The 23,074-nt window shown below is 32.8% G+C and overlaps 1 protein-coding gene and 1 long non-coding RNA gene across 18 annotated transcripts in view; one reads left to right on the top strand and one right to left on the bottom strand.

Moving 5' to 3' along the window:
• The window catches only part of Tenm3 (teneurin transmembrane protein 3), a 2,554,979-nt gene that overhangs the window by 1,937,846 nt on the left and 594,059 nt on the right, over positions 1-23,074 (bottom strand). The gene's annotated exons all lie outside the window — the stretch shown is intronic.
• LOC147826735 (uncharacterized) overlaps positions 1-23,074 on the top strand; it is a 57,337-nt gene that overhangs the window by 20,952 nt on the left and 13,311 nt on the right. The window contains exon 2 of the long non-coding RNA XR_015453437.1: positions 6,740-6,812. This is a non-coding gene — a long non-coding RNA (uncharacterized LOC147826735). The remainder of the gene's footprint in view (positions 1-6,739; positions 6,813-23,074) is intronic.

The raw sequence follows: 23,074 nt of genomic DNA, 5'->3' as shown, positions 1-23,074 counted from the left end.
AATTTTGAATGATCTTATACACAATTTTCTCACCAGAAACACAAGGGAAAAGGAGAAAACTGCACTTAGCTGACCCAAGAGACATGAATACATAAAATGCCCACCCGTGCTTTCATTAATCACCTACCAACCCCTCAATTCATTGCATGTATCATCCTTCACAGATTGTGTAACCTATTTTTATTGCTCATTACATATTTCTACATTTGTTTGAAATGCAAAAGAAAACCCATCCAACATAACAAATCAGAAATGTTTTTCAATGGCCTGGTTCAAAATCCACAACAAAGTGTGTACGAAGGAAAATTATCTGTATGTGAAGATTTCCTTAGCCCAATCCTGCAGAGGTGGTTCCTATTAGTGGTTGTGGGATATGGTTTAGTTGTTTTCAAACATCCTCACAATGTGAAAAATCTTCAGCTGATCAACAAAGCTGCAGGTAAAGAGGAGAAAGCCTCATAAAATATTTCCATGGTACTATGGAAGTTAATTAAAGAAGACACAGTACATTTGGTCAAACATAATTTTGATAAAATACCTACTACAACCACAAACTTGAAAGAACTACAGTACGCACCAAACACACAAAATTCTGCACCAGAATTGAAGACCACTTAGGTGAAAGGTCCCGCTGCCCAGAACTGTGATCTATACCCATACACACTTGATGTTACAACCTGCCCTCTGATTTTAATTAAGCCTTTTCCACCACTTTAGGGAACTCAGAAGCTACAACCTTCCCCACAGACAGGTACAAGAGTTTGAAAACCCTCAGTTAATTTTTAAGGGTAAATTTCTACATTTATTTTAGTACTTAGTATCTTAGCCATTTATGTGTGAAACTCTACCATAGTTTTTTATCAGATTTTTGGCTAAGTTAGTATGTAATTAATGACATTGTTGAGTATTATATGCCCATGTAATATTGTGATAGACCTTATGGTTTTCTATTTGTACATAGCATGGTGATTTTTATTAATGCATGTAACATTATAGTAGAAGTAAATCCAAATGATATATACATACTATACACGATATGCAATATTGCATGTGGTTATATAAGCATGGATGATTATGACCTTCAAAAATCTACACATGAAAAAATAAAAATATAAAAATATAAAAATTCTACACATGCTTGAATTAAATGCAATTTAATATTTTTCTTTTATGTCTTCTTTTTAAAACATTTATTTAAAAATATATATGAAACGCTTTTATCATGAAAAACAAAATAAAAGAAAAACGCTAGGACATTCTGGGGTATTTTAGCAGCAATTTCCTATCTCCAAGGAAATGAAAGAACATTGTTATGATAGTAGCCTAGCATAGCTAAAAAATCAACTGGATGATATTTAGCAGCAAAACGATCAGCTCTGGACAGCAGTGGGATCCCATACACTAGAGAACATACACATCCTGAAGCGCAAGGGTGACCTAGCCCTATTGCTACACTACACTATTCTACATAGTGAGGAAATGTCAAGAAAAATTACAAGGCTATGTGGGAAGATGTGTTGAGGACTGTCAGAATAATTTATTAGTATGTAATATTATTTTATTTCTCACTGAGTTTTGGTTTCTCACATCCACACTTGTCAGAAGCCATCTGTGAACACCTCTCTTCAAAAGAGGTCTGTTTTGTTAAAATCCAAAAGTAAAAGTTGTCTGAAACACTCTTCCCTCCCTTATTTTTGTTTTTCTACAAACTTCTTTGAAATTTTATTTAAGTGCCTTTGAAATCGAGAGGAAAGAGGAAGTCTTTGTAGACCAAAATGAAAAAGAACAAAATGGGGGAGGAGGAAGAGACTGAGGGAGGATTGGCGTTGTTGGAGGAGGAGGACACCTGGCAACACTTTCTTTCCTCAGAGATCGGAAAGACAGAAAGGAATCTAGAGGCATCTCATACCTGTCAATTTTCAGCTAAAGGTTCCTGTAGCTCAGTCAAGACCAAGAAAAAAAGCCATGCCAGAGGTGGATTGGTGAAACTCTCAGGGGTTACCTTATCAAAATGGAAGTCAGAAATAGATTTTTTACCCACAAAATAGATCAAATAGCTTTGTGACACAAAAGACAAGAATAATGCTTCCTACAGTAGCTTTTACTGCTCCTTTCTTTACCTGCATTAGCTCCTGATCCACTTTCTCATTCTTTGTCCCTCTCACAATTTATTTTCTTTTTCTTTCTCTGAGATAGAGCTCAATATTAGTTTCTAATTTCCCTAATCTTTTCTTTTCTCTAGAGGGGGAAAAGGTAGCCTGTCTCATACCAGGAGGTTCTGTCAACTCACGATTTGTGGGGAAAAGCAGTGTACACAAACAGTAAGAAAGTCAGGTTTTCAGAAAGCAATCAGCCTATCAAAGCACATATAGCCCAAAACTTAAGAGAATGGATTTGAACAATTAGAACTTTAATTATAATCATTATCAACAATTAGAAATATTTCTTCAGATCACATGGGAAGAACTCTAGGCAATATTTATAGCTGGCAAACACTAAGATAATAATAGTACCAACAGATGTCTTTCAGGATGATCATATCTATATTTGCTTTAATTTGTTGGAATTCCAAGAGTGTCAGGAAATAAATGTTATGCCTTGTCACAAGATGAGTGTAAATGCACCAAACAAAAGGCTTTAGAAAATAAAAGAAACAGAACAGCCAAGTTTATGTGAAAAGCTAAAGTGGTCATCTCTGCTACCTCTGATTTCATTTGATAGTCTAAGGGAAAGTGAAGCATAATATATATTATGTTCAATACTCTGCTGTATATTACTAAGCTTAAAAGATTGTCACCTGTCAGAGAGTATGTAGTTATTTTTCAAATGCTATGTGACCTAAACTGTCACATAGTTTGTTAAAAGCAGTGTAAAGAACAAGAGATGTATTTTCCAATTTTAAGGACCTCTTACTTCCTCTAAGATCAGGAAAAGAACATCAGTAGCTCATAAGACTTAAAAGTAATATTTAAAAGCATATCAAATCAAGATACCCTCATCACCTAAGTGTTTTTATTATACACAAATCCAGAACATTTTGGAAGATATTATACTAGAGAGTATTATATACTCTGTTTCCGAAGCTCAGCCGGTCCTAGCACCCAGAAGGAAGCTCCCCCACTGCCATGCCAAGCTCCTAGGGCAGAGAAGGTTAGCCGCATGGGCGCCAGAAGCACCTCCACCACCACCACCACCCCCAGTGGAAATGAGATGACACATAAACAAGCCTCAAAAACAGACTTCCAGATCACCTACAGCAACCCCAAAGGGAAATGAGATGGAACAATCTGATACTCAACCACCTGGACTCTCTGAACTGGCAACAAAAGAGGATCTGGGAAAAATGAAGTCAGAAATAATTATTCAGATAACAGCAAAGATTTTGCTCATGGTGCAAGACATGATTAATAAATCTAGAGAGGACACAGATAAAAAAATAGAGGATCTGAGGAACATGATTGAATCCCAACACAGGAAACAAATGGAATCCATAAAACAGATACAGATTTCCAAGAGATTAAATACTCCATTGAAAGTCTGCACAGCACAATGAACCAATGTGAGGATAGAATTTCAAATATAGAAGATAAGATTGCAATTAGTGAGGAGGTAAAGAAAAATTGCTTTAAAATTGTAAGGGAACATGAGAAATCAATCCAGCAACTGCTAGACGATGCAAAGAAGAATAACATAAGACTGATTGGAGTCAATGAAGAAAGAGGAGAGAGTGCAGATGACATAAAAAAAACCTCTTCTCAGAAGTGATGGCAGAAAACTTCCCAAGGAGGGGAAAAGAGCTTGACATACACATAAGTGAGGCATATAGGACTCCAGCTAGCCTTAATCAAAAAAAATCTACACATAGGCATATAATAGTTAGGATTCCAGAAATCCAACAGAAGAATAAAATTCTACAAGCAGTGAGAGAAAAGAAACAAATCACATACAAAGGAAAGCCCATAAGAATCACAGCAGACTTCTTAATGCAAACCCTCAAGGCAAGAAGAGCTTGGAGTGATGTATTTCAAGACCTAAAGGAAAACAGCCTCCAACCCAGATTGATGTATCCTGCAAAACTATCTTTTAAAATTGATGGAGAAATAAGATACTTTGATGAGAAAGAGCACCTCAGGAACTTCATGAATATCAAACTGGCACTCCAAAAAATTTTAGACAATACCCTAGGAGAAGACAATGAGGATCACAACCCCAGGAAACCCAGCAGAATGAATCCCTTGGGCGTGACAAATTAAATGCAAAGGGGGAGAACCCAACAAAAAGAAAAAGTCATGACAAGGCTTTTAAAACTTTTGACTTCATCTCCCTAATGAGTGTATAATTCAATCTTATTATTGTACTGATTAGTATTTTTCTGATTCTAGAGTTGCCCACCATTCCTTGTGCTATACTGGCTATTTATCATCTTCTTATGTCTACATTTTAATTGGGTTATCTATGAATAAGCTCTAAGAATTCTTTATATATTCTGGTCATAGGTTATATGTATTGTAAATATGGTCTGTTTAAGGACTACTTTTCATTTTAATGATGTCATTTAAAGTTCTAAATTTTGATGGAATCTCATTTATCAATTTTTTTTCTTTTATGCATCATGTTTTTTGTAACCTAGGTTGTTCTTGCCTACCCTGAATTCATAAATATTTTCCCTTATAATTTCTTCTTAAAGTTTTATACTTTTAGGCTTTCTTATTTAGGTTCATAGATCCCTTCAAGTTGTTTTCATGTATGGAAAAAAAGGGATGAGGTTAATTTTTTATATACAGATACCAGGTGTTGTAGTGCCGTTTGCTGAAGACACTATCTCTTCCTCGGCTCTTGAATTGAGTTTATATTCTATAAAATGCTAATGTTAAATAATCTTTCAAAACACAGTGGACCGTATATGTGTGGTTCTATTTCTAGATTCTCTGACTTATTCCAATGATCTATATGTCTTTCCTTATACCAACACTGCCTTGATTACTGTAGTTTTAGAAGAAGTCTTAAAATTGGGTGCTAAATGTCTTCCAACACTGTTTTTGTTTTTGTTTTTGGCTTTTCTGGGTCCTTTGTACTCCTACATAACTTTTAAATTTCAATATCCAGTTCTTCACTTATAGCAAGTATACACAGACCTGAATTTTTATATATACCTTGTGTTTTCTAATCCTGCTCAATTCAAGTACAAGTTCTGGGGGCTCCTAGAGATTTCTTAGTATTTTCTATGTAGATGATCATTTCATCTACATATAAAGATGTTGGTTCTGCCGTGCCAATCCTATCCTAGTTGTGTCATTTTATTGCCAGACTATTTTGGTTTAGACCTATGTTTCAAAGTCTAATGGACAGATGAAGAGTAGGCATATATGCCCTTGTTCCCCACTTTAGGGAGAAAGCATTGTATCGTCTCCATTCATAGAAGGAGTTTTTGTTGAAAGTATGGAGTACATGTCTTTGATCTGTGTGAGAAGTTTCTGTTCTACTTCTAGTCTCCTGATAGCTTTTACAACAAACAGCTGTAGAATTTAGTCTAATACTCTTTCTCCAACTAGTGACAGGATCATAGGGCTTTCTCCTTTCCTCTGTTAAAATGATGACTTTTGGGGGTGGATCTTCCAATACTGAACCAACACTGCCATCCCTATAATCAAACCACTTTCTACATACTGCCAGATCTGACTTCTAAGAGTTTGTTTTGTTAAACAAATTTCTATCTATGTTTATACTTTTTTCTTCTATTATCTTTATCCAGTTTTAGGATTAGCACAATGTTGAGTTCCTAAAATGAGGGGAAAAGTGTTCCTCCTTTTTTCAGCTTTAAATGTTTGATATAATTTATCAGTTAAAATGTTTATGAGCCTGCTGTTGTCATATAGGTAGGTTTTCAAGCTAGGAATATTCTTTCTTTAATAGGTGCTATTCAAATTTTATATTTCCTCCAGTTAGTTTCATTAATTTGTCTTCTAAGTTACTTCTTAGAAGTTGTCAAATTTATTTCAAAAAAGATTTTTGTAATATGCTTTCTATATCCTTTTAAATTCTGTAAAATCTGTGGTAATGTCTCCTAGATCTTAATATTGTAATTAAAAAAATGTATAACTGATATTGTGTAACAGGAAGAAAAAGTCTAAAAGAGCAGGGGTATTGGGAGGGGTAGGGGAAGGAAAAAAAGGGAAAGGAAAAAATATAAGAAGAGGAAAAAAATGGAAACAAGGTCTTTGCAAATAGGGAAGGGTGGAGGAGGTGAAGGGAGGGCAAGAGAAGGGGAAAAAAAAATAAGAACCAAGATACTCATGTAATGGTACAAGATCCCAATGATGAATGTAACTGTATTTTATACCTAAAGTGTACCAATAAAGTTAATGGGGAAAAAAATAATATATACTCTGTTTCCAGAATAATTGGCATCAAAGTAAATTTAAATCTTTGGGTTCTTAGCAAAACCTAAAGAAGAAAACAAACTTGCTTTTTTTTGAGGAAATATTTTAAACAAAACTATGTGTAAGCCTTGGGATGCAGTGGGTAGATTTTATATTTATAAAACTTTATTTCCTCATAATGCCAGATGCTTTTTACTTTGAATATGAAGATCCTGGGTAGATTCATTCTTTACTATGTAATTTTATTATACAATGATTTTTATTTAGGAAGTAATTCATGGTTCTACATATGTTATATCACAATCACTTAGAGTCCTAGGGGGTCAAGTTTTCCAGTTACTCTTTCTTTCTCTTTTCAGGAGCAGACCTCCCTTCAAAACTCTCTCAAACCTGACCACCACAATGAACTCCAAATACATATAATGACCTTCAGTAAGTACATATCCACTTTCTATGTCATATTTTCGAAGAGGTTAATTAACAGTTCTCTGTCTTTGTTCAGAATTAATCCTCTCAAATATGAGTTGATGGCTGCTGAAAAAGATAGGATACTACCTAGAAGTATTTCCACTTTACTAAGTTACAATCCTACAATTCATATAGAAAACTTCCTAAGACACAAAGAAAGATTTGCTATAATGGAGGAGAGTAGCGTTGAAGAGTAATTCATTGTTTTCCTTTTTTCCAGAGTTGTGTCAGGTACTGCAAAAAAGGAAGGAAAGGAGAGTTGCTACTTGAAGTTCTCAGATTCACTCTATGCACTAAACCTTTGTATTCCCAATGCATATTCTAAATCAAAATTGTAAATAACTGGAGAAAAGTATTAAGTTCAGGAAAGCTTATAAAATCAAGTAATATGTCAATGGACAAGCTTTTCTTACTAAGTCTGCTTTGCTGAAGTATGAGTGGATTTAAAATGATAGAATGTCCTAAAAACTTAATAAAACAATTTCACTGCCCTAATTAATTTTGAAAAAGAGATACAATTGCGTTTGACTATGCATTACAGCTTGCTTCCTCAGCTGTACTTTTCTTTTTTTTTTTCATATTGTAGGCTTGATGGCATTGTAGATAGAGGGTAGATACATAAATACTTACATAGATAGATGTATTTTTGAGGATATCTAAAACCTAACATAGCCTCACTATTTTGCATTTAAATGTAGTACTGATAGTAAATCTATTATTAGTGATTTGTTTATTTGAGGGAGAAAATACTGGTAACCATGTGTCTAAAGTAATTTCAATAAAAACAACTTCAATGTAGGGAAAATGCAGTATGATATAAACAGAAATTATTTTATTTAATGATATATCTATCAACGTATTATTAATTGTCTATTAACCAATATGTCAAGTTCTTTGTTTTACTCATCTTCAAATTCCAAAGAATCTCCCATGGAGTGCAAAAAATGTTTGTTGTGTCCTTTGAACAGTTTACATCCCTCACCTTATTGATTTACCCTAGCAGTTCATAAAAGTAGATATTACTATCCAAATTTATTTTTAAAGTAATGAAGTCTGAGTGAGGTTGTATAATTTATCTATGCGTTAATACTTATTGACCGATTAAGCTAAAATTCAAAGTGTCTTCAGTGTGTGCTCTTTTTAATGGGTGATCACATGAATAAAATTTTTATTTAAAGCACACTGATCTCTATTAACATAAAGAACAAAGGACAGAATCTCTACTATACTAAAAACTTTAAAAATTATTGTTCCTCTGTAGAATCATGGGATGGAAGACACATTAACAGACTGTCCTCACTTTGGAAAAATTAAGTCTAAGCCTCCCTACAATGGCACACAATGTACTTGCCAGCTTTGTCTTAACTGCATCAGTCCTCACAAAGCAAGCACTAGTCAGCTTTCTGTATCCGTGATGCTCCCCAAACCTGCCTTAATTCAATATTTTATCCCTTATGCTTTCTTGGCCTCAAAAGTTCCATTTTCTTACCATCAGCAGGCTAAGCTAAAACTACTGTTCATGTGTATCATATGTTTACCCCAAAGTGAATTGTTCTGTCATCCCTGCCTCTGGGATAGGTTATATTCTTCCAGGTAGGGTTTGGATAACTCCTTCACTTGTAAGTCTTTTCTCAAATGTCCTCTTCTTAATGATGTCTGTCTTAACCACTTCGTTTAATATTGAAGTTCTCTATTCCTCCCTCAGTCTTCCTTTTTCTGCTTCTCTCACGTACATTCCATAGCACTTCTTTTGAATGTGTTAATTATCATATTTACAATATCAAAAGGCTTATTTTCTGTGTTCCCCTACCCATTAGAGTGGGCAATCTCTAAAGACAGTTCCTTTTGTTTATGACTATATCTCTAACACCTGGAGTAGGCTCCTGAGTGACTGACACTAGCAGAACTTGGGTGAAAATTGCGTTCTCTCCATTTTTGAATGCTCTCTAGATTACCTCTGACACATAAAGAGTGTGACAGACATGCTTGTTGATATTTAAAAGGTCTCGTACTAAATTGTGGGTCTAAATTAAATAGTACATCTAAAATCTAACACTAAATCATATGCTTTTCTGTCTTCTACTTAACAGAATCTGGTATAAGGTGTAAATAATAAGAGACGTTATTAGTAGTAGTACTGTCATTAATATAAATATTATTAGTAGAGACATGTTCCTATAAGTATGACATATTTGGAAACCAAAATAGTTTAAATTCTTTCCTATTAGTTTTGCAATTATTTTCCATTGTGCTGATGATGATAATGATGATGATGAGTGACTTTTATAAAGCACTTACTAAAGCTAAGTTATTCAAAAAGATCCTCACAACTACCCTGTAAGGTTATTGCCTTTATTTGTCAAAACCCACAAGTGAAGAAGCTGATAGTACAGAAAACTTTATGGTTTCACACTGAAATGATTAAGTGATTAAACCATGGACCATAGTCATAGAAATTTGATGATTAAAATATTGTTTAAATGACAAAATGAGAATAAACATATATCTGTATATCTCTTTGCACAGTACACCCAGGGAAATTAATAATCTTTTTCATAATTAAAATGTAAAAATGACAGAATATTAAATATATAAAAATTCTAATTCCAACTAAATATATACATTGTTAAATGTTGGGGAAAGCATCCACATTCTCATTTAAAATGAGTCAGCAAGTGTTATATTCTCAAAAATAAAAATTTTAAAATTTTTATTATAGATCTTTCCCCTGAAGTTAAATAGCTAGTTGCTTAAAAACATAAATTAGGGCCAGGGATTTAGCTCAGTGGTTTTGTCGCCTGCTGTGCAAGCACAAGGACCCGAGTTCAATCCCTGGTACCAAAAAAAAAACCCCAAAAAGCAAACAAACAAAAAACATAACTTTATAAAAAGCTGATAATAACCATTTTATTGGATTTTCAGTAGTCATAATAATGCATTATTACTGCGTGTCCAACTTGATTCTTAGAAAGTAATTTTAACAGTTTAAACTAAGAGATTTACTTTCATGATATTTTAAAATATACAGTATCAGGTAGGTAAATATTTGGATTATTATATTTAAGTATTGGGGACTCATGAAATCAAGATTGAACTTATTATTTTTAAGGCGATTACAACTTGAATTGGTCTTGTACATATTTTCTTCAGTGTCACTTAATCTGTTTATATTTGAACCTTCAATTAAAAATCACCATTTATATTTGAAATATAAACACTGAAGCATAAATAGCACCATCCTCTTTTAGTCATAATTATAATTTTTAATAATAATACCAGACAAGGCATTCAAATATACAGCATGTGTTTCTGCATTTTAATTGAAAAATATAAGATGTCATTTAATTCACGCTTATTTGTAAAGAACAGCTTAATGAAGTATTACGAGTGCTGACAATTGATTAGAAAAGGTTTTTTCCCCCTTTTATATTGTAAAGTATAGTTTTCCAAGAAAAGATAGCAGCTGTTGACATTTATATATCACAAACAGCATGATATTGAGATGTAGAGAGAGAACTACACAGGATAAAGAAGTGGTGCACAAAACCCCAATCACAGTGGTGTATTATCTCTCTCAACACTTAGCAAATGTTAAATAAACTAGAAAATAAATGTGGTAGGACAAGGATGATAGGAATACAAAGAACAAGATATTATAGCTGTGTGTAGGGAGAGAGAAATGCTGCCCTGAATAAGCAAACAAAAACCATATATTTATTCCTCAAGGAGCTGTTATAAGAAGTAGATGTATCGAACTGGAAAGAAAATCTAAAAAATTTTCAAGGAAAAAATTATAAAGACTGTATTCTCTCATAAAAATGCAATGGATTTACTAGAATCAAAAATATAAAAAATAATATTCAATACTTTGGACAAATAGGTGCTAAAACAATAAATCTCTATCTTTATAATATTTTGGAGAGCTAAGAAATAAACACTGAAATTATTATGTTTAGAAGTGAACAATATGAGAAAAATTACATACAGATTGTACTCATATTGATATTCAAAGAAAACTCTGTTTTCTGAAATATATTTATAAAGAAAACAAAAATATAAGTGACCTAAGCACTTTAAGTGAAGTTTAAAAATCAACAACAATAAAATTTAGTACTAAGCAATTAATAAAGATTAATTTAGAAATTAATATATTGAAAACATAACTAAAATGTAACTTCAATAGAATAAATTGCTTCTTTGAAATAATCTATAAAATACTTTTGTTGTTTGACCATAGATGGAAAAATTATTACAAATATAAATCATTTTAATAATAAAATATTTGTAATACAATATTAGAAATAGTTTTAATTATTTAAGGGAAACATTTTTGCTCATACTTTTGAAAGTCTAAGTAACTTTCAATTGAATAGAACTCAATCTAAAAAAACATACAAAAGGCTAAACATCACTGAAAATTGAAGAACTAAATAGATTAATAAATAAAAGAAAAACCTTTCTTCATTCAAATAGCACCAGATATATTGTATCAGATATGTATTTAAATTAGCTTGTATTTCTCATATTTTAAAAATTAAAGTATTTTTTATAATTTTAGATATGTCATAATGAACATTCTTCTAATTAGTCACAAAATACAGAAAGTACAAAGTCTCAATTAAATTCACTTTGGTGCAAAATAGATGAATATGATATTAATCAATAGAATTTAACTTAATATTCAAAGGCTGATAAGTTATGAGCCAAGAGACTTCATCCAAGAAATGCCAAAATTATTAAATATTAGGAGATTTAATACAATATAGTACTATAATAGATTAAAAGAGAAAAATTATGATCTCTTAATGAATGATGAAAAATCATTTAATCCAATCCAATAATCATGCTGATTAATATTTTTAAATGTTTAGCAAGCTAGAAATATAAAGACATAGTCAAAACCAAGTAAGAAATTTACCTGAACTATATACTTTTAGCAATGGACATTAAAGAAGGAAAACATATAGATATTTAGTATTTTCAGTATTGTAATCACTTATACCTATTCCAATGATATAAAATAATATGACACTTAGAATATGTAGATGATAACATTGTCATCTTATAACATGAAGATTAATTAACTGGAAAACCCTGAGAAAAATGTGTGTATTCTGTAATGTGAAAGATGCAGGGTAAATGTCCAAAAACTGGAACCTTTCTCCTTTGCCAGTGATAATCAATTTAGATAATATGGCAAAAGCACTACCTAGTATACTATCAAAAACTGCAAATAAGTAAAAGGAAAGAATACCATCTAAGGATTGCATAAAGCTTTACTGAAGGACATATATACTAATGAATGACAGAATGAACGCATCATGTTCTTGAGAGGGAAGACATGATTTTTATATGAATTAAACTCAAATTAATCTATCAATAAAGTATTCCATCAAAATCAAAACTGTTCGTACTATTATTTGTAAAAAACTGTAATAATTCTGAAGCTCACACAGTTGAATAAATAAAAATAACTTAAAAATATTTTGCAAGAAAACAGTTTAAATGAGGAGAAACATGCTTCATCAAAACTACCACAAAGTTTTTATATTAGAATAACCCAATTCTAACACAGATGCTAACACACACAATAGGGGGTTAAGAAAGAGACAAACACCTAAATAGAAATGCCATTTATATCTTGATATCATGATGGGATAGTAATAAGGGGCACAAATTGTTTTTGTTATTTGTTGTAGCTTTTGTTGATGCATTAACAGGTACCATTTTCTCATTACTTTTTCCAAATTTACCTCAAAGATCTATCTATCTATCTATCTACATATATATATATAAAAATAATCTACTTATAATGTCAAAAATAAAGGGAAACAAAAGAAGGACTAGAGGATTGATGAAGAAAGATTAAAAATATATGCTTTCTCTCCTTGTTACAATATTGAGGCAACCTAGTCTTCAGAGTGCAAATTTGATCTTAAACAATAGATGTTTATGTCAAATGACCTACTAAAAATCTACTCTTGCCTTCTTTATAACTAGGAGAACATCTGCATTATTGAGAGACAATAATGTGCCCAAATAAAACTTAACATTTCCCACCATCCTATGTAGGTAGATACACTTGTGTTCTGACCAGTCTCATGGAAGTGAATGTTGTAGAGAAAGATTTCATGGGAGACTCTTTAAAAGGGGCTGGATGGATAAAGGAAGAGCTTCTTGTTTATATAACTTTGCTGTTTCTTGCTGGAATTCAGGTGGCAGGGCTAGAGTGCCAGCAATATAAAGTCAATGAGACAACAAGATAAAAGGAACACAGGTCCAATTTATTTCTTGGTCTGACCTAAGAGCACTGGACTGCCAATCTTTGGGTTTATTTTGCATTGGGAAATCAACTCATAGATGTTGAAATCACCACTCTCGTTTTTCATTTTCTGTTATGTGCATCAAAACCTGACAATAATTTGCCTGGAGTTCAAAGAACTCTGAGATGATTGGAGATAATGACTTAGAGGACATTACTGTATACTATGGATGTTAGAGGGAAGATAAGAATTTGACAATATCAATAGCAAAAGTCTCTATTTTTGCTGCTCATTAAGAAAAGAGGGCAATGATTACATTAGGAGGAAATGGTGAAATTCAAACAGTAACTGGAAAATATATCCTAATAGTGAGACTGAACCAAATATTCTTAACATAGCCACTCTCCAATATGGTGCTGACTTGAATGTCACAAGGCTTTGTTTTTCCTCTCTACATTATCTCCAGACTTCAAAGAGCTGACGGTATACAGAGAACCTCCATCACTCAGTAAAAGAATGGCATGCCATATCCAAAATCTTACTTTTAAATCAGTTTTGAGAATCACACTTTCACAAATTATTTCACTCAAAAAGTTTACTCAACTGAGTTATGTGATTATTATGAACACAATAAATCAGATGTGCTCCAAGTTACCATTTTTATTCAGTTTCTGTGTTCAAAACCATATTTAAGTGTTTATATATTTTAAAAGGTAATATCTAACAACACACATTTTTTAATTCTCCTCGATGTTATGTCTGAACATTAAAATGACTGTAATAAACTTACAGTTGAATATGTTTTAAACATATTTTTCACAAACTTAATTATATTAGCATCAACAATAATGAATCATTTAAAATGTTCTGGAAGTAGGAGGCGATATATATATATATACACTATGCATATATGTATATCTGTATATATATATGTGTGTGTGTATATATATATATGTATGTATATATTCAATAAGAACCAGACTTCATGAGTGTATGGTGGGAACTAACATAAAGAAGAATCTAAGCCTTCCATACTTTTATTTTTCCCCATAGGAATTAGGGGTGGGGATACTAGATATAGAACTGTACAGGTTGATAACAATTCAAATGATCCCTCTTGGACCAGGTGGGACTCTCTAAGGGCCTAGTTGAAGGAACATTATAAAATGCAAAAGAGTAGTGGCAGAAGCTTGGAGAAAGTTGGGACCACCAAGATCTGAAGTACAGGTACAGAGTAAGCCATTGTATAACCTCACTGAAGAACCGGATAGATTCCTGAAGAAATATCAGGGCTGGGCATGATAAATGGTTGAATGAATGCTACAGACATTTATCAAAATTGTAAGAACTCTAGCATTTGTAATTTTCTCAATGTTCTCACTTCTGGTCCATATCTACTATTGCAATATTGCTAAAACTTGTGAAAAATATTTTCTCATAATTGTGGAATTACTATGTAAATCAACTTCAGATATGGAAAATAGAAACACCCAGAATAAAACCTGCTTTTATTCTCCTGGTCTCCATTGCCAACAACATATGTTACATCCACATGGATTGTCACCATTTTCTGTTCATGATTTTGTTGCTGCCTTTTAATATATACAACTAACCATGGTCGATTGTTTACTATGCTCAGAATGTCCTTTCTCTACTTTACCTCTCCATACAATTCTAAACATAATTTTGGGGCCCAATTTGAATGATCTTTCCTCTAGGGAAAAATCATCCGCTTGTCTCATCTTTTATTAGTGCTAATAACAGGGTTCATTGATTCATGAATTTGAGCCTCATACTGTACTTTAGAAGTTGTTTGATTTCATAGTTGTCCTCTCCATCCCTGTATCAAATACAGGACTGAGAATACTTCAAGAGCAAGGATCTCTGGCACACAGTAGCATTGGTATGCATGAATGAAAGGGAATTGAGGGGAAAGGTGCAGTACATTAGCTAACCGAAAGATAATCTACTCAAAATAAATATGAGGTAGTACTAAAAACCAATTGGTCAGGTTTCTCCATCCTTTATTTCAAGTTAAGAACGAGGAATAACTGTGGGCTGCAGAAATAGCCCATTTCTAAATCGCACTCTTCATTTCCTTCAACTGCTTTCATTTTCTTATGTGTAGGCATTTTTCTGGCCCCAAGGCACTCATGTATAGAATGAAGGAAAAGTAAAGTCCTTAGAGAATACTTTGCCTTTCATGTCCTACTGTCCTGGGAGGAGAACTGGGCTGCCTATGTACTCAAACTTAGAAAGGTTCAAACTTACAAGGAGAATACATTTCTTCTCTTATTAAAAGATATTTCCTTTATATCTTTAAGATCTCTAGAAACTCAAGATAAATTATTCCCTTCTGAAACCTTTAAAAGTCTTTTGTGAATATTGCCACCATTTTAAATCATCAGTCATTTGGATTTGTGAAAGCACAAAACAAAAATTGATTGTTTATTATACACTAGATTATTTTAAAAATTTATTTCTAAAAATATTATAGTTGATATACATTAAATTTCCTCTGAGGAAAAAGACAGAGTAACAGTTTTTAGCTTTGGCTATCACCAGAGTACGTAGGTAAAAATCAAGTACGTAGGCCAGCATTTGGACTTGGGACCCTGTAAGCCATGAAGAAGGTGTAAACATCCCATGCTATGATATTAAACTATACAGGGGTGGACTCCTCACCTCAAAACAAATAATATCCTACCACTATATATATATATATATATATATATATATATAAAATATATACACACTATAAATATAAATATTATATATAGTATATATAGTATATATATTTTCTTATGACAATGTATATATTTAATAAATATCATAATATATATAGTGCATATAAACATTTTACATATCCCTTTCAATTTGTTACTAATAACATAGAATTTGTCATCATAATCCAAGCAAGTCAAATGAAATTATGAACAGTTTTATTTGTTCTCCACCTTTTTGAGATTATAAAAACCCTAAATCTGCTGGCAAGTGAACTAATGTTTTTATACTTAAAATACAAAATTTTAAAACACATTTATAAATCTCTTTAGAAAGTAAAAATAAGGTTTTCTTAAACATCCCCCAATTAATTCCATAGTTGTTTCTACATAAAATATGATTAACAATCAAATGATTGAACCTCAAAAAGGCATTGATAATACGCGTCCACTATGTTCAACAGTCAGAAACACTACCAATGTCCCCTTCATGGGATCAGTAATATCCCTGGATCAATAACACACAATCAGGATTATAACTGTCTTAATCATTCTATCCACCATACTGCCATGAAGTGTTACTTCCTTTTTTTTTCTTTTTAATACAGATGATGCCAAATGGATTGCAGTGACTATAGCAAAGCCTGATTTGGGATAATTTCCAAGAGTTTTCTTTCTTACCATAATAAATAAACGTCCAAAGCTTTTGTAGAATATAAAATTATGAAGAATGCAATTAAACTTTTAAGTTTAAAGAATCCAGCTGACTTTAAAATGTCTATTCATTTATCTAACTGATGAAGGCAATAACCCTATGGCACTGTTCAGAACTAAACAGTTAATTAGCATTCTTATTCAACTTTAGCAAGAGGAGAGGAAAAAAACTTTGTAAATTTGTGCATTGTAGCCTTTGTACAGTCTCTGTGCAGTAGTTTCATTTTATCATGCCATCCTGATATGCCCCTTGGTGTATTTATTATGATTTTAAGCCACCTAGTTTCTTTATAATTTACTATTAATAGTAGTAGTGGTAGTAGGATTTCTATCTCTCATCTTCCCTCTTCAGAATGTAAACACTGAAATGAGAGGGATGTTGACTTTCTTATCACTGCATACTACAATGAGAAGCTAGTGCTTAACAGACATTCATTTAATACTTGCCAAAGAAACACATATACAAAGTTTACATGGATTCTTACGTTATGTTAATTGCAGCTGGTACTGGTAGGGAAGATAGCTTCATGTATCATTCAAGAATTAATGGTTATAATATGGTACATATTTTAAAAATATGAACATAATTTTTTAACTCCAGACACAAAGCCCTAGTTTACCATGATGTTCATTCATTTCAGATGATGTAGAACATGTCATGGAAAGATTGTAAAAGCAAAGAATAAAGTAATATTCCCCAGTCAGCTGACAGCTGCTGACCCAAAAAGGATGGTACTTTCCCCCATCACCATGTAGCATATCAGTGGTCAAACCCGAAGGATCCTGTTTATACATCTATTGCAAAAGGTGTCCTTTTGCCTGTTAAAGGGTGTTCAAGGCCGAGGAAAGCCTACCCTTTTCTAGACCAGAGGGGTTCTAGGAAAGGATGAATTCGGAAGAGACAGAGCCAGTCAATGATCACATTGAACAGGCACTGAAATAATACATGCCTTGTAAAATCTTGGAATGGAGGCAGCCTCTTATTTACTCTTCTGCCTGACCACACTCTCTATTAGCAACTCTTTGACTTGTACTGGTCGAAGGGAGACTCTGGGCCTTGCTGAGCCTGAGCTGTTCTGAGGCTTTACCTTTGGTCTTTGGTCCCCATGTGACATTGAGAGAACACAAAAGTAAATGAAAAGGCTGGTTCTGAAAAAGTGAGGGTGCTAAAGCAGATGCAGCACTAAGGCAAGCCTTCAACAATATGCAGATTTGTCCTTGCTGTGCTCTGAACACTGCTGGAAGGAGCTGAGTCTGAGTCAATAGAAGGATACTAAGAAATCTAATCAAACAACTCCTGGCTTCATCTACAAAGCCAGTAGTTGTCACTCAGGTAGACATCGTCATAAACCCTAAAGGCAAGAGGAAGAGGTTGTTGTGCCACAGAGCTAGCCCTCTCAGTATTAGTGAGACTCATGTAAGAGTGTGCCAACAGTCACACAATTAGCAGACCAATGTGAGAAATTAAGCCAGAATTTGAACCTGGGTAATCTCACTTTGGGCCTTGAGGTCTTCACTTATATCTTCTTAAAAAGTCTTGAACACATTCCCTTCACTTCCAAATTGTTTTGTGCATAATTTTATCATCCAACCTCATATAAATAACTGCAATATGAGCAATCATAGGAAGGTGAATACAAAAGAAAGGAAATGTATGGTTTTTGGAGTGATATTGAGTGAGGCTTGAACTGAGCGCCATTACATTCCCCCTGAGTGAATTCACCCAAAGAGAACTTCAGCTTTATTACCTATAAATGGATATCATAGCAGTACCTATTGCATAGGGATGTTATAAGAGTTAAATGAGATAATGTGTGTTGCAGGACACATAGGAAAACCAAAGAAATGTTAGCTGTTGCTCCTAAGGCAGAAAAAAGTTCAAAACTTGAAGGGGACATTGACTTTAAGGAGCAGAGGGGTAAATTTCCCTAATTATAGGTAAACATAATTTTTCACCACTGGTTTTTTTCTTCCAAGTCTTAAATCATTTTACCCTTTTCATTCCCAAATTTCCGGTCACCTTTATCTTCTATCTCCAAAAACATTCCATCCTTATGACCAAAACAAGTGGCACTTTTTCTGTATTAGGACTGACTGTTTTGAACTTTGGTTGAGTATGAAATGCAGTTAGTAACATTTATACCTTCTGAGGCTCAACTTTCCCATTTCCTACTTTATAGTACTTACGAATAGCATCTTATAGGTTCTGTGAAAAGGACTTATTTTCTTTAATAGGCAATAAGCAAATTAAGGCAGAAATTCTTTCTCATCTGATTATTTTCTCCAAATTTGAACGATATGGCTTTGCATCTAACATATTAACAAGCTTATTGAATGTGCTGGTACCATCACTGCCATCAAATGATTCTCACACCACTTATCAATTTTGTTCCTTAATTGACACAAATTTGATTAAGAAAATCAAATTCTACCTCGTTCAAACTTTCACTTTTTATAGGAGAAGCACATTAATGTAGTAGTAAGAGCTCAGAATGGAGACATGGAAAGCATGTGCCATAAAACCAATTTTGCTATTAACTAGATTAGTGACCTTGGACTAGTCAGTAGCATCTTTGAGCTTGGCTTTTTTCCATTTTTTTATACAAAAGGATTGGACTTCATTCAATGTTTCTAAAGTACGTTCTAGCTCTGACATTTCAGCATAATGAGATTTTACTCTCCTTAAAATAATAAAAGATCAAGCATTCCAGTTTTGAGCAGCAACAAATTCAGTCAAGAGTCATTTTATTTGCTTTGTTCAGTGTTATTGGCATGACCTTTATTGTCCAGTGGCTCTTGTGACCCATGATAGAATAACAAAAGTCACAGTCCATAGTTTAGTCCAGTGAAAAATTAGTTTTGTGAGTTGTCACTTCCACAATACTACCTTAAGAAGCCAATGAAGTTCAAGAACTCAACTGCATACCTTAGTTTGCAGATTTCTAATGCACAGTGACAGTTTTGAATTAAAGTATAAATGCATCATAATGTTTAGTCCTGAAGCAATAGGAAACAATTTAATAAGAATACCATGCAAGTTTTCAGCCTTTGGTCATAAAGCAAGCCAGCCATTCTGAAATTCTCTTCTCCTTGCCCCAATTTACTTTATACTAAATTTATTTCTACCACTCTAGAATGTCCCATTTTCATCTCTTACTTAATGCCAATGTTGCCTTCAAAGTCTACATAAATAAAAATGCTAATCTCTATAAAATGCTTCAAACTAATATGCTTAGTTGGTCTAAGGAATGTTTATTTCTCAAACTTGACTTGATCATCTTTGATAAAGTTAAAATCAAATCCACTTCCTGTGATCATTCCCTAATGTGATTCTCCTCCCAGTGTAACATCCTGCTTTTCTTCTCGAAGGTAGAGGATAAGAAATTATTTTATTGCATTAGATACCTCTATGTTCCTCCTACTCTAATCTTTTTGTAAAGATTATATTTGTAATTTAATCTCTTCCTTGCTTCTCACTTTGAATTGTATTATGTTCATTTACTGTTTAAATCTCTCTATCATTTCCCCAATGTCTTTAAAAGAAATTTTAAAAATCTACCCCTGGCCTACAAGGCTTTATATGTTTGAATGTTTGCCTAATTCTACAGCACCATTTCCTTTTATTAGCTGATCATCCTCCATCAACTTTCACATTGGTCACACCAACCCTTACTTGTGACACAAATCCGATAAAGTAAGGTATTGTGCAGAAGGATGCGAGGTTCACAAGGGAGAACAAGAAAGGGATGCAAGCAAATAAGTAAAATTTGGGTGAGAATATCTTAAGTAATAGCTTCATCTTACAGTAAACAACTGTTTGCTAATACCTCCAGTCAGCATGTCTTTTTGCTTTTCCTCTTCTACCTCTCTGCTTAAAGATCTTGCTTCCATAAGTGGTCCTTAGGTCAAGGGACAAGGCAGTTTGTGACATGGCAGGATATTGAACTGCTGTATGGGAGAAGTGGTGTGGATTTCTTTACTGGTAGTTCTCATTTTCTATGGAGATGTTTTAAGATGGATGTGTCAACAGTGGCTTTTCTTTTTTTTCTTTCTTTCTGTCTTTCTTTCTTTTGCATTTTAAAACATTTTAGGTACACTCATCATGTTTGGATAACATTGGATGATGTAGCAGATAAATGGAGACTTCAATGGAGTAGTTGTATGATTAGTGAACTTTCACATAACACCTGAACGTTTCTTACTTTAATGAAATCAAAGTCAAAAAAGTGGCTAATATTGGTGAGTATCCAGTATTATTCAAAATGCTAGAGAGATTGCACTTTCTTTAATCCCTGAAACAAATCTTAAGGGAAGATTAGAAGTTCTGTTATTACTGCCATTTTACAATTGAGTGCAGTGAGATACAGAAAAATTAAGCTACTTTCCCAACAGAAAGACTGAAATTTTTACTTGTCTACCATTTCAAATAAAATACTATTCTGTTATATTTAATCAAAACCACAGAGAATATGAAAATTATGCAAGCAAATGATTGTCAGTTGCCCCTCTACAGCTCATGAACACTGTGTCACAAAAGTGTTCCCCCTTTTTTGTTTTACATTAGCTGTTTGCTTACAAATTGTACTAACGGAACATTGAAAAAAGGGGTGGAAATAATGCTATTTCAGCCTCCTAGAAAACAAACCCTAAGTTTATATGTTACTTATGAAATTAATTTTGATAAAGTTATAAAAAGCATTATGAAATTATTACAAATTATAAAAAGTATGTGAACAATCTGCCTCTGTGGAGGATTATGGCTATAGTTAATTGTAAATATATTTATTCCCTCCATAGATAGCTCTGATCTGAGGGACATAAACAATATCAAAGGTGTATAGTGTATAAATTCGGGCCAATTTCTAAGGTCCCACATTTGAGTAGGCACCCAACAAATATTTGCTGATAAATGTGATATAGGCAGCTAAATTAGAAATATTATGGGCAGTCAGACAGGGCTGAGCCCTAAAAGTGAATGCAGAGGATGAGAACACATCCAGGCTGTGGCTGGACATGCATCTGAAGAAGATTAAAGTGACAATGGGCAGATTTGCATACTTCCCTAAGGGATTAACAGAAATTTGAGATTATTGGTACCACCCTTTTGGGCTTTCCCATAAATCATTAACCTCATTGGGGGTGGCCATCCTACTCCACCCATTAAGACTAAGACCACTAAGACTATGAAGATTTAAGACTAAAACTACAGATTATTGACCAAGGTTAATGATGTCATCCATACACCCTTGTTACCCTTGGATCAATATTACCTAAGGAATTATACTTGTAATCTTATTGGTTGATTATATCCACATTGTGCCCACCTCTTCTGACTTTGCTCTGTAAAACAACCTTTGACAAGTAGGCTCACTGACAAACCATTGGGGACCTCTCTTTTCTCTAAGGAGCTATTCTTATTCCACATTACTATTCCCCAATAAAGTTTCCTATTCTCCCATTGTTCCTTAGAAATCATTCTTTGACTTCGGGAACACAAACTTGTCATATCTGATATCTAGTAGCTTTGGGAGTTACAGCTATTCCCTCCTATATCAAATGAACCAAGAACACTATGATTATTTTATTGTAATCACTATATACAAAACTTATTTTTGAACTAGTCTGAAAAATATAAACAAAAATGTACTTGCCAAGGCTCTAAGTTTTGGGCCCTATTGTAATACTTAGAATACATCATAATGTTTTTTTAGTTTATTTTGGTGGAAAATTTACTAATTTTCTAGATTATTTTTTTAAGCAGATAAATGAATCAGTTACATTTTTAAATGTTTCTATAATTTGAGGAAATGTTGCATGTTTTAAATAATTGTGTTGCCTGAAGATTTATGAAAGGAAACACAAAATTAGAATACTTACATTATCTACTCTAATATATTATTAATTAATTAAATGTATTATATTTCTTGAAATATTATACATATATCTAATTTTAATATTTGTTATTCAAATATCAGAAATTTTGATTGCATAAATTATAAAATATTTACAAATTAAACTATTAATATATATTTCAATCAATTTCTATTTACAATAAAATATCAAAAGTGTGTATATATCATGTTAATTTAAAAGGTACTCTAATGATACTTTGGCTCAATATACTTTAACATCACATGTGTATCAAAACAAATTTAAAGTGAAAAGCAAATTACTACTGTATATTTTCCTACTTTCAGTCTGACAGTGACTACACTATATTGGGTGAAATACAAAATCTACATTATAATCATGTACAAAATATATTCTTAGAATTAACATTTACCAAAATTCAGTTTCATTCAAAAAATGACACAATCTTGCTATTGTATAATAATTTAAATGGTGCAAGTAAGTTAGCCTTTATGTTCCAAATCAAATCTATATACTGATTCTTTTCTTCCTGTCTTTTCTTCTTTCTATTCTGAACATTGTTCTTGATTCTCTTTCAAATATGATATCTTGTTTTCTTGTCTGAAAACACCATTCATATGTTAATTTATGAAACATTTTATCACTCTGTTTCATA

The sequence above is a fragment of the Heterocephalus glaber genome, unplaced genomic scaffold (genome assembly GCF_053883595.1).
Source record: "Heterocephalus glaber isolate CG9 unplaced genomic scaffold, H.glaber_assembly_v1.0 deba00001461, whole genome shotgun sequence".
Classification (NCBI taxonomy): Eukaryota; Metazoa; Chordata; class Mammalia; order Rodentia; family Bathyergidae; genus Heterocephalus; species Heterocephalus glaber.
This window is presented reverse-complemented; position numbering and strand designations above follow the sequence as displayed.